Source organism: Anastrepha ludens, chromosome 2 (assembly GCF_028408465.1).
Source record: "Anastrepha ludens isolate Willacy chromosome 2, idAnaLude1.1, whole genome shotgun sequence".
Classification (NCBI taxonomy): Eukaryota; Metazoa; Arthropoda; class Insecta; order Diptera; family Tephritidae; genus Anastrepha; species Anastrepha ludens.
The window spans coordinates 87537132-87551107 of NC_071498.1; positions in this window are offsets into that span (position 1 = coordinate 87537132).

The following is a 13976-nucleotide window of genomic DNA, read 5'->3' on the forward strand; positions in this document are numbered from 1 at the left end:
TGAGCGTAATTAGAAAAAAATCTGAGTTCTCCAAAAATGCCAATTAAATTATACTAAATGTTAGAAAGAACCAAATATATTAGACTTTAAAGTACTTCATGCAAAAATTTTTAGCAACGAATAAATTTCAAAATTATTAAATTTACTTAAAAAGAGATTCGATTTTTTTCATATTGTACTCACCCCTACAAATAAACCAATTTTCAGAAAAATTTAAGACCATTGCGAAAATACTTGGATCAATTGGCAAGGAATCGTTGAACTAAATACAGGGTGGCAAATAAGACTTACTAAGCACTAGGTTAAGCACAAGACCTGTTAAGCACAAATAACTTTCTTATTTTTTGACATATTTATTTTTCTCTTTTTGTAAGTTATAATTGAATTGTTGGAAATTTGTTAGGGAACTACAGTACAACACAACGCGTTAAAATTATCGAGTTTTTCTATTCTTGTCAACGATCAATTGTTTTAACGCAGCGTAACTATCGGCATCCATCGGATGAAGGGAATTCCATTTAAATGGTTATGTCAACAAACAAAACTGTAGATTGTAGGGCTCTGAAAGTCCAAGAGCAACACACCAACATCAGTTGCACCCATCTAAATGTACTCTTTGGTGCGGTGTTATGGCCACTAGAGTTATCGGTCCATATTTCCTCGAAAATGAGGATGAAACGCCGGAATCGATTTCAAAAGCTTCTTACATACTGCTAGGAAAACTATAGACCTGCTGAGTCATAGAACTATAGAAGAGCCAATCTTTGTATCGCAAAAAATTGTGGACATTTGTCTGATGTAATATTTCATACACAATTTCCATAAAATATCTTCAATGTTTAAAAGCAATTAACCAAAATAAATGATCATTGTAAAAGTTATTTGTGTCTAACATTAGTAGGTCTTATTTGGCCTACCCTGTATTAGTATAAAATAATGGTTGTATATGTTACGAGTGGTCTGGCAGCACGGCCAGAGTAAATCCCGCTATTGCTTAATTGCAAACCTGCCATACGTGTCGATCGTTGATTGATCGATGAAAAAGGGAAGAAAAACGGGAGAAACTTAGGAAAGCGCTAGCCGTGTATACAAATAAGATCATAATGGAACGGCAGGGCAAAGAGATAGAATTGATATTTTAGTCCAATCGCCATTTTGGAACTCTGCAAACCATTTCCGTGCTGAAGATTCGCATATGACGCCTTCTTCATCCACTTCTTTCATAGCGTTACAACGCGGGGTGCGTCAAAGCTTCCTTCAAAATGCTCCTCCAAAGCGGTCTGTGTTGAGCTGTTGCTTCGTAGTTACTTATTCCCTACTTCTTAAGATCATATTCCACTGCGCCTATCCAACGGTTCCTCGGTCTGCCTTTGGCTTTCACGCCCACTAGCTTTCCTGTCAAGGCTTTCTTCACGGTACAGCCAGCAGGCATACGGATCACATCACCCAGCCATCTTATGCGTTGTGCTTTAACAAAACGTACAGCTGTATCGTTCTGAGTTACATCGTTCAGTTCAAAGTTTAATTGAATTTTGTAGGTACCATCATCCATTCTTATTGGGCCAAAGATCTTTCTTAAAACTTTTCTTTCCATGCTAGCAATCTGCGCACAGTCATCAACCTTACGAGTCCATGCCTTACAACCATACGTTAGGATTGGCCGAATAAGGGTCTTGTAAAGGGCGATTTTGTAAGAGCTATAGGAAAGTTTTTCAAAAAAAAAAAAACACGTAAAATTCAGAAAAATTCATTAAATTTCTATTTAAATCGATAGTACAGTCCATATAATTTAATGTTTAAGGACTGCGCTTCAAATGGTCCATCCGCTTAGTCCAATTTTGGCATACTCTTTACAATGTTTTGGCCGGTATCTCACATATAAATGCTTTATTGTTGTCTTCCAATGCGTTAGTTGAAGCAGGCTTGTCTGAATAGACATGAGCTTTAACATAGCCCTACAAAAAATAATCTAAAGGCGTTATATCGCACGATCTGGATGGCCAATTGACAGGTCCCGAACGTGAAATAAAGTGTTCACCAAACTCGCCACTCAACAAGTCCATTGTTACGCGTGCTGTGTGCCATGTGGCACCGCCTTGCTGAAACCACATGTCATGCAAGCTCTTGCATTTTGGGCAACAAAAATTTGGATATCATTTCACGGTAGCGCTCACCATTCACAGTCACGTTACGATTCGAAGCATCTTTGAAGAAGTACGGTCCAATGATACCTCCAGCCCATAAACCGCTCCAAACTGTGACCCTTTCTGGATACATTGGTAGCTCTTGCAATTCTTCTGGCTGATCTTCACTCCAAAATCGACAATTCTGCTTATTTACGTACCCATTGATCCAAAAGTGAGCTTCGTCGCTGAACACAATTTTTCGATAAAAAAGTGGATCTTCGGCCAACTTTCCAAGAACCCCATTCACCAAAAATTCGGCATTGGGGTAGGTCGTTCGGCTTCAATTCTTGCACCAGCTGTATTTTGAAAGGCTTCACACCTAAATCCTTTCGCAAAATTTTCCACGTTGTTGAGTAACAGGTAACAGAGGCCCAATTGCTGCGAACGGCGACGAATCGATAATTGATGGCCATCATAAAACTGGCCGATACAGCTGCGATATTTTCTTCAGTTCGCACTCTACGTAAGCGTGTTGGTGGTTTGATGTCCAATAATGTAAATTTGGTTCTAAATTTAGTCACAATAACTCGAATAGCCGCTTCAGTGGTTCGATTAAATTGACCACAAAATGGAAGAAGCGCGCGATAAACTTTCTTAACAAAACACCCATTTTTATAATAAAATTCAATGATTTGCAAGCGTTGTTCCTTTGTTTAAATTATAAACCGAACTGAAGATGTTTGACAGCAAAACAAAACATGAAACGTGCGTCAGCTGTTTAAACCAACTGTTTAAAAAGATAATAGCTAAGAAATCACCCGTTACATAGTTAATTTTGTAGCTTTAGACAAAAGTGGGGACTTGAGCAAGTTTAGGTGGGCGTAATACGCTTTTTTGGCGGCGTTGATGTGATCCCTGACTGCGGCAGTTGAATCACCGCTACATGCAAACATAAGCCTTCTTCATGCACGTCACAAATGTCCCGAGCACCTTCGGCAGCTTTTTGACCTCGATGAAAAGCAAAAAGGAGCAGGTGTCGAAAATGTTGATTTTGGCCTACTGGGCATTCCATTTCTAAGTCTCAAAACTAATAAAAAATTAAATGACTAAAAAATAAAACTAACATAGTTTCGCAGAGCAAAAAGAGTTCTATCGAATGAATACTTACAGTTTGCCAAACAGCAAACGAATCGTTGTAAAATAAAAGAAAATATAAAAACGCTACGAATTTATCACCCAAATCAAGGTGCATTGTGTTTCACTATTTTTATTCAAAATACAGCTCTCTAATTGCAATTCAGCAATACTTTCCGCTACAGCAGCAATATTCAAACTATCGACATTTTCGGAAAAATATGTTCACCAAAAAAAGTCGCATATCTCGCGATTTGTTTTTTCAAAAATCTCGGTTTAAATTTTTATACGTAATTTGTGCAAAAAGTAATACTACAGTGGCTGCAAAATGTTACAAAATGGGACATGAAACATGTTAATAAATGCCTCATCCAATTTGTTTGTAAGAACACCTATACAAGTATAAATTAATACCCAAATAAAGTTTTACATTAATCTACTCCGCCCTTACAACTTTTAATATCAGTATTCAGCTTACGCGTTACACTTTTGTAAATAAATAAAAAAATTAACTACGCTAATTCATTTAATATTAATCTTCTTCATCCAATTTTGCCCACTGGGCGATACTGGTAACTTTAAATACAAAACTTAATACTAAGAACGTTCCTAATGCTAATGGTTGTAGGAATGTGTAATAGGTAAAAGGAGTACATCTCCCAGTGCACTCAATGCGAAGCTACAAGAGTACTTTAACTTAAGCAGCAGACATAATTTAAGTTACTCAGAGAAGCCGATATAAATCTGATGGAAAGCATACATTTGTATGTATATGCTTATATTAAAGACCAAAATTATGAAACTTTTTACACTGCAAAAAAAAAACAACACAATCAGATCGAATAGATATTGCAACCTCTTTGTTGTCTTATAGCTTTATGAAATAAATGTTTTTTTTTTAACGAAATTTGTACTCTTGCATGAATCTCAAAAAAAAAAAAAAAAAATAAATAAATAAGAAAATAAAAAAATGCAACATATTCTTTAGGCAAAAACAAAAACAAACATTATAAAACAATAAAAAATAATATGTTATGGAGAGTAATAATAAAATGTTATGGAGAGTGTTTGAAGAACTGATTTCCCTAATCCTTATTCTTCTTATAAAACTTTCACGCATTTCTTTTTGAATCATTCTTAGGTATGACTCTTTTACTTATAATCAGGATTCTAAAGTAAGTGAAAAAAAATTTTTATATGAAAAAGAAAGAGCGACTACTCGAACAAGGTCTCTTTTTAATACCCGGTTGCGATCAACGTACTTCGAGTATGATAAGCTCGACTAAATAGCCTAAAATACCGCCAAATTATTTCAGTTTCAAGGATATAACTTTTATTGACTCAATTATAAAGGGTTTTTCAATAAGGGCGGGTAGATGTTGAAATGGAATAAAACAAGCTGTGTGTGAGTTATTGACAAAATTATTTCTTTTATTTGAAAGGCGCATATATGCCATTACGTGTGGAATATGACATCATTCAAATGCTCGCCTCGGCTTCTTACGGTGGAACGGATCCGAGTGGTCCTGTGCGATGACCTGTGTTATGTTCACCTTTAGAGCATCGGCCGAATGTGGTTTATTTGCATAGACCTGAGACTTCAAGAAACCCCACAGGAAAAAGTCTAGCGGGGTCAAATCGCATGACCTTGGTGGCCAATTCACATCACCCCTGCGAGAGATAATTTTAGTCTCAAATCGTTCATGCAGAATGTCAATCGTGGCGTTTGCTGTGTGGCACGTAGCGCCGTCCTGCTGGAACCACATGTCGTCTAGGTCCATATGGTTCAATATGGGCTCAGAAATTGGTAACCATCGTTGTGTAGCGCTCGCTGTTGACGGTGACCGCCTCACCAACGTCGTTTTCAAAAAAGTACGGACCAATGACGCCGCTGGCCCAAAATCCACACCAAACGGTAACTTTTTGAGGATGCATTATCACCTGGTGAACCTCGTGTGGATTGGTGCCGTCCCATATACGGCAATTTTGTTTGTTAACACAGCCATTAATCCAAAAATACGCCTCGTCACTAAAGATGATTTTTCGCCCAGTCAGCGAACAAACGGCGTTGTCTATGGTCATCAACTTTGAGCTCCTGGGTCAGTTGGATCTTGTACGGGTGTAGGCTCAAGTCCCGACGCAAAATTCGTCAAGTTGAAGTCTGCGACAGGCCAAGTTCTTGTGCACGGTGAGGAATAGACTGCCTCTGGTTCTGCTGTACACTTTCACGAACCGCGGGAATGTTCTCGGCTGATCTTGCGTTCCTTGAACGTACGGATGTTGGCTGATTGTTTACTGACCCGGTTGTCTCAAATTTGGCCACCAAACGTTGAAGAGTTGACTTTGAAGGGCCACCACGTCTACCGAAAAATGGGCGCAATGCGCGCAGCGTTTGCGTTAATGAACACTCATTTTGATAATAAAGTTTTATCATTTGAACGTGCTGTTCAATCGTGTAACTTGCCATGATGATTTGGCATAAACAACTAAATAACAAAAAAAAAAAAGATTTGACAGATGTCACCAAAACAAAATGGCTGCCACAGGGCGCCAAAATTGACCCGCGCCAATTGAAAAACCCTTTATTTTATTTTTCAAACAAGAGGCGCCATTATGTAAATAAACAGTTTGAATACAAATTGAACTTATTACTTACACGTAAAAAGTATTTAGTGAATGGGATCAGTCTGTGCAGGTTAAGTTAGTTAGTTAGTTAGTTTCTTCAGGTTTTACTAAATTTGCACTGTTTAAGTGAATTATTTCATATTTATTTTTCCTAAGTGAAAAATGCGGGAAACTGAAGAAATTTGAAGAAATCCGAAACTTGATTGTAGAAGATAGGAAGAAGGGTGAAACAAACGCATAAGTATCTAAGAAATATTTCTTTTCGATTAGAGGGGCAAGGAAGATTTTTTAAAACTTCATGGAAAGGAAAACATTCAAGACTCAGTACTGAGAAGGTCTGAAACCAAAAATGTCGATACATTTTCAGTGTCTCATGGGAAGAAAAATTGCAGAAAACCCTGAAGTTTCATCAAGGGAATTAATCCAAAGTTTGGATTAGGATTCTTCCGCTAGTACAGCGCAGAGAAAACTACAAACTTTTGGCTTAAAAAACTATGTCGCAAATAAACGACCCCGTGATTTCCGTGGCAAATAAGACAACAGAATTCAGTTTACGAAATACCATAGTATTTCAACATGTCCACCGCATTTTGGGACAAAGTAATTTGGTCGGCAGCGTCTAAATTCCTGGTGAGGAGTTCAAAAAAAAACAACGTAAACGGATGTGAAGTAAACTTTCGGAGTGTTTGAAACTAAAGTGCGTTAAATCAATGGTAAAGCATGCAGGCTGATCCCTTATGGTTTGGGCTGTTTGTCGAAATTTGGTGTGGATAATTTGGTAAAAATTCGAATGAGGACAGCTGCTTATGTTGACGCCCTGAAATGCTCGAGCATTTTACGCATTGTCGGTTTGTATACAGCAGCTGTCAGGTTCAAAAACGTCAAATATGACTGGCATCCGACGCCATTTACAAAAAGTATAAACTTTCCAATAGGATGATTAATTTTGCGCTACTTTGTTTAAAAAAAACTCGAGGAAGCAAAATATAGTCGCTAATAACAAAAAACCAACAGAAGCCGTTAATAATTTGAATCAAACCCGACTATTGGGCTGCATATCTAACATATCTACTGATGATAGCATTTCCGGTCTAGTCCCGTGCACGCTTGTTATCAAATAGCGCTAATATATTAGTTGCGAAATAGGTGATTTGTATTTCCAATTTCAATTTCAATTTTTATATGTTTCGTACTTATGGATTGAATTTTCACTATACACTAATTAAAATGCTTTTGTTTGTAAAAAAGGAATTGTTTTTGTTTTATAAATACGCAGTATGTAATGCGAGTTTCTTTATTATGTACTTCTTTTGCACGGTTATTGGGAAAATATTTAGAAAATTTTCATCTCACATGAGATTTTAAAGTTGTCGAACATATCCCAAAATTTACTGTAAGTCACATGCATTTTTTAAAAGATTTTTTTGCACGCTTTTCCAAGGAACATATAAAAAACGAGTTGGGCACATATGTATATATGTTATTTATTATATATTCTGCAAGCATTTGCCTTTAAGTTCTGAAACAAATTTATTGTAGCTCGCATTTACTTGTCGGTACATGTTTTTAAAGGCTTAGATAGGAAATTGGGTCTAAAGATAACGGTCAATAGGGTTTTAAGTTCCGTTGGGCTGAGGAGAAAATTTATCATGAACGCATATATAAAAAATGAAGTCATCCGTTATTGTTAAAAATCCAAGCGGAGTCAACAATGTACGAAACTAATGAATTTCCATCATACAAAACTATTTTTACTTGAATTGGCGCCTAAGCTCTTTCATATAACTGGCTTACCAAATTGTTACGAGAGGTATTTCAGTGGACTATAGAAGAATTAAGATTTTTAAGTAGTAAACAATTTTTTTTATTTAATCCCGCACAAGTCGAAGGTAGAAGGTATCGCTTCTCCAAATTATGAAATTAACGGCAGAAAATTATAAATTCTGTGAAAATGCCCAGAAAAAAAATTGGCTAAATTTCATTATTCAACTGGGGAATAGAACTTGCATCTCTATCCCTTTATTATAATATAATACAGTGCCTGCGGTTTCGCTTGCGCCTAAATTGAAATGCTGAAAATATCCAAAAGTAGAAGCACTTACTTTATATTATAATACGCACATGTATAAGGAAATTAGCAGAATACTATGAATTAAAAAGTAAGTGGCAACCCTATTAAAAAAATCATATTTAGTTTAAACGTTCTCATTTAAAATAAGCGTGATACCGACATCCTAATACGTTTTATACAGTTATTACTGTTTTGGTCTGAAGGAGCCCTGGGGGTGTGGAAATTTCAAAAAATCGATTTTTTGGGTTTTTCGATATTTCGAAAGCATACTATCTTAAGGGTATATTGTGAAATTCTCATGCGGACATTCTCAATGTCCATTAAAACTCATTTATCTCGAAACGACTTTTTTCGGCCTGGTGTTGTCAAAAAAAAAAAAACTATTCAACCGAATCCCCTGTGGCTATCCCAATGGCTATCGCCCGTACTAGAATCATATTATAACTTCAATTATTATTATTTTTATTATTTTTTTATTGAAGAACTGAAAAAAACCCGAGTTTTAGAGTGTCAAATTCAAAAGCGCGCCATTTTGTAAATTTGTTCTTTTTTATTCTAGTAGCGTTTTTAGTTTTTGTATTTCAGATAAACAGAAGAGCCAAAATGGACAACACCGTTCAGGTCTAATTTTTCGGGAGGGTCAACTTCAGCGCCTTTTTCTAAATTATTGAAATTAAAAGCGTTTTTTTCCTTTTTGTATGTAAAAGAAGTTAAAAGAAAAGCCTAAAATATGTAAATATCGTTTTTCATTTTTTATAAAAAAAATTCCTGAAAACACCCTAAAGAGGCAGAGACAATCCTAAAAAGCAGCTGAGAAGCTAGAGAAGTGGCAATGATAAACTTACGTTAACAGAAAATCACCTAAAAGTCTTCGGCACCTTCTGTGCAGAGGAAGTTATAGGCTCCGACGTACAGCTCATTGCGAACCTTTTTCAACTATATATTAATTTTCGCAAAACTGTATCACCAGCACATAATTTTATTGTAAACTTTCTGTGAAGCTATAAAGCAAATTTTCTTTACAATGTTTTTAAAACAGTCTAATTTTTTTGTCATCACCCATTATTTACTAACAAGTTGGCAGCGCCATGCCCATTTTGAAAAAAAAAAAAATCATATTTCAGATACTACGTTTACAAGAGTTCCGAGTACAACAAGCAAATTCCCCCAAGCCATTTTCCTTAGTGTAATATTATTTACTACAAATACATACACACATGCACACATATATCAAGTGCGAAAACCGAGCAAGTGAAACGTGGTGGCTGTGAGTCTTCATACGCAGATAATGATAGGTTTAACTGAGTTTAGTGTGTTTTCCTTGACACAGCGGGGGATAAATCTTTGGAATATAAAATGAAGTAAAGGTGCTCAGTAGCCCACCTCCGGCATTTCACCAGACGCTTGGCCCAATTACCCACCCAATGCGGTAACTTGGAGCGTCATGCAGCCTTTGTGCGATAAAGTTGTACTACGAATATAATTGCGCCCAAACATAGATTGCAAATATGTACATATGTATGTACGCATTGAAGTTTATATGTATTCTACTATACTACTAGAATAGCACAACTTGTAGGCTTTACACAGGACTAAGTGTTATTTGTTGTTGGTAATTTCAGTATGTAATGTTGTGCAGCATAACTTGCTCAATTCTTCAGCGGCTCATTGTGGTACCGTCATGACCAGCAGTTCGGTTAAGTGCACACACGCACATATGCATACATATATACTTTTATACGAGTTGGAGTACTTTTGGACCTGCAGCGAGCTTGCGGACACTTTACGATGTTCTAATTATTATTTTATGACACTGAATTAGAGCTAAAATTAAGGTATGCTTTATGGTTAAATAGGCCGAAAACAGCCAACAGAGTTGAGTACCCGTAAAATCTGAAGTTATGTACAATAAAGGTGTATAATAAAGAGTTTTAGATCTGTGTTGCACAAATTTTTATATGCCGTATAACACACACATATCCATTTCCTGTACCAAGAATTGCGAAAGTAACGTAAAACGACTAGTTCTAAACTACTTACAAATTTGGTGACCATTTTTCAAGCTGGCACAGCTGTTCTCGCCCATGACCATCGAAGCATTGCGTTTTTATAGACAAGAACACCATAAAATACGCTTGCAGGTATAAAAGGTTTCCGGTACCTTTATCGAAAACATATTTGTACATCTTCTAAATTCTACAATTGTTGCAGATATGTTATAATGTTAATTTGTGAGCTCTGTGAAGAATATTTGGTCAGTATATGCAATATAAGTTATCCGCAATTAGGAAAACAAATAGTTCGGTGAACAGTTCATACTGCTCTTATTTCCAAAATGCTTTACAGCTATTTGATATGCGACTGAATTCTTAGAATTAGAGATTGTGCAATTTCTTAAATGAAACGGCAATCAACTTAATTCCAAGAATTTTGTCGCGTTGTCGTTAAATACAGTGTAACAAGAGCAACACCCCTTTGGGTCAGACTTATGGAGCTGTGTGTGGTTGTTTTGTAGTGCAGCCGGCTCGCTTGGAGTTTTGCTCAAATGTGAATTGCTGTCGCAATTGTTTGCAATACAGGGTAGACTTTTAATTGGCTATTACGTGCAGCGTAAGTATTATACAGGGTGGCTGATGAAAGCCGCTACCAAAAAAAAATTGAATAACTTTTTTTCTTTTTAAGTTATCTGTTCCATTTTTGTTTTAATTTGCAGATTGATCTTTAAAATTTATTAAAATGGATAACTGGGACACGCAAACAAGAATTTGGATAGTTCGCCGCTATCACGCAGTTTTGGTACAGAGAGAGTACAGGCGGATGTTTGGCGGCGATCCCCCGAGCAGATGGACCATAATGAGACTGGTGAATAATTTTGCTGAGCAAGGAACAGTCGCAAGAAGGCCTTATCATCGAAACCCACCAGTTCGGACGGAGGAAACGATCGCTGCTGTAGCTGCAGCTATTCAAAGCAATCCAAGGGTTTCAACAAGAAGCTTATCTGCTCAACTTGGTGTCAGCCGACAGTCTTTGCAAACAATAATGCACAAAGATTTAGACTTATTTCCCTACAAAATTCAAATGGTTAACAAACTGAATGCAGCAGACTTGCCGATTCGCTTGGAATTTTGCCAGAAGATCCTGCAAATGGTGGAAGAAGACCAAACCATGTTAAACTGCCTTTTCATGTCTGATGAGGCCCATTTCGATTTAAACGGCAATGTGAACAAACAAAATTGTCGAATATGGAGTACTTCTAACCCACAGATACTCCACGAGACGGAATTGCATCCTCTTCGCGTGACAGTGTGGTGTGCGGTTTCTTCACGCTGTATTGTCGGGCCTTATTTTTTTGAAGAAAATGGTCACACCGTTACGGTTACTGGAGACCGTTATTTGAAAATGCTGAAAGAATTTTTCTATCCAGAACTACGCCGAAAGAGAATTCCTTTCAACTCTATGTGGTTTCAACAAGATGGGGCAACGTCTCACATAGCCCAGACTGTTATGACAGAGTTGCGACGAAAATTTCCCAATAAACTGATTTCAAGAAACTCCGAATTTCGTTGCCCCCCCAGGTCGCCTGACCTTACTGCACCTGACTTTTTCTTGTGGGGTTTATGTAAACAAGAAGTTTATAAAACAAAGCCAACAAATTTGGATGAACTAAAACAATCCATTCGGGCAACAATTGCGGCTATTCCTGTCGCAACTCTCAAAGCAGCAATGAACAACTTTTTACTAAGATGCCGCACTTGTGTCAACGAGCATGGGGGGCATTTAAATTCAATTATTTTTAAAACTAGTTAAGCTACATTTAATAAAATTTAATGACCTTCAACTTGAAAAAAAAAATAAATGAATTCCATACACTAAAAAAAAAGTTATTTCAGTTTCTTAATGTAGCAAAATTCATCAGCCACCCTGTATTATATATAAAAATCTGCTAGCCCGTTCTAGCTAACTTAAATGCGCACTAAGACCCAATCCACTTCAAAAGTAGTTCGGCAATACAAATCAGTACTTAGGTGTTATACAAACAGGTGGAATATTTACTATGCAAAACGTCCTGTCCTGAATGTATTTGGAGCGCATTCCCAGCGACCTATACGGCGGTTCAAGGCTACTTCAAAAGTCTTTTGAGAGCATTGTGTTTGATAAATTCAGTTTGGTGCTACAACGTTCCAAAATGGAATTAGAAAACAAAGAAAATTCGTTACATATTTCAGTATGACTGCGACCAAAGTGAAAAATTGGAGACGACGACGAAAAAATGTGTGCTGTTTATGAGCCCAATGTGTCTCCAATTATTTTTCTGTGGTAATATGGATGACGACAGCACTCTTGTAGGCTAACCGTCTTAAATGTTGATGAAGTCCCGAAAAGCTAGCAGTCACCCTGGGGTGTAAGTACTTATTCCATTGCCTAGGAACTGAAACTGCTTGGAACCATTTACTCTTGGCTGGTCTCAGGAAGAAAATTAATGGATACCATGTGAACGATGGTAGAGTAACTGCGGGTATTGTGGTATACCCATTTTATTTTCGTCTATAAAATCTTTAAATTTAATTTGATTTGAATGAAAATTTATCAATAATATGCTACTGTTATTAAGTTCAAATAAACCTAGCTTCAAAAGCCTTAGAGCCGCGAGTTTCAGAAATATTTAAGAAGGTACTGCAAAAGACGGAAACAAGCCCTTGAAGAAATTGGCGGGTAATGTGGTATACCTTATTCTGGTAATGTGGTATAGTATACCACATTACCCGCATATGATGCTTTTAATAATAAGTCAGTTACTTTTGATTGATAACTAAAATTTTATTGCGAACCATTTAAAAAAGGATTATGAACTGAATTAAAACATATTGAAAAAAAATATTTTAAACTTCAATTAAAATTCATAACACTTGTAAGAGTATTACTTACAAGAATCGCAAAGAAAAATAGCACTTCGGTTGGGAATACACTTTTCGTGGGCCCAAATTTGTTCGCATTGCAGACAAGAGGTCCAAGGCTTCATTATTATATCCTCCCCATAAATTTTGCCGCAGTAGTTGCAAGAGGATTCTTTTGTTGGTGGAACATCTGGAAACTCCTCTTTACTGTCACTTGAATGCGAGTCAGCAAACAATTTGGTAGAAATATTTTTTTTAGTAGAGGGTTTTGGGGAAGGATCAACCGGAGCATTGCGTTTTCTGTTAATACTTTCAATGCTCTGTAACAAATTACACTTATAAGGCGAAGTTGTTAAAACAGTTGTCTTTGTTTTCCGGCCTTTCCGATTAGGTGGAGGATCTTGTAGCTTTGGTGGTGGAGATATTTCCCAGGGAGTAACGAGTCCTCGGCTGGTGCTTGCTTCTATAAACAAATTAAATAGCGTTCCTAAAATTCCCATAGATTTTATTGCGAAACTTACGAATTTCAGGCTCAATTTCCATGGTTGATGCACCTGGGGTTTCTTCTGTCGTTGAATTTATAGTTTCAACTGGATCCTCTGAGAAGACAATATATCTAGCAAGATTTTTTATATTTAAAACTGAATTGTACCTGATGATGATGAGTTCCCAGCTATAAAATCTGCATCTGTGAAAATATCATTTATTGCGATTTGTCCAGTTTCAACCCTCAAATAAGCCTTAGTAAATAGTCCTGCGATATCAAAATGTATAACTTTTCTGCCCTGTTCACGCATAAATCGTCTTATTTCGTCATTATAGTACTTCTTAAAAGGTCCCGTAAAAGCCTTATCCAACGGTTGAAGTTTGTGTGTTGAATGGGGTGGCAAAGAAAGTATAGTCACATTGCGTTCGGGAGCTAGATCAATAACTTCTATATTGCGTGTGTGGCTATAATGTCCATCTAATATAAGAAGCAGAGGTTCAGACGGAGATGGTTTCGTTACGTCTTTCATTAGAAGAGGGTTATGGTTTTTTCGTGAAAAGATGAAAAATGGTGGTACGAAACCACCTCCTGCGCTCATGCAAGTGATGACTGTAACAAGCGATCCTCGCTCAGCTGAA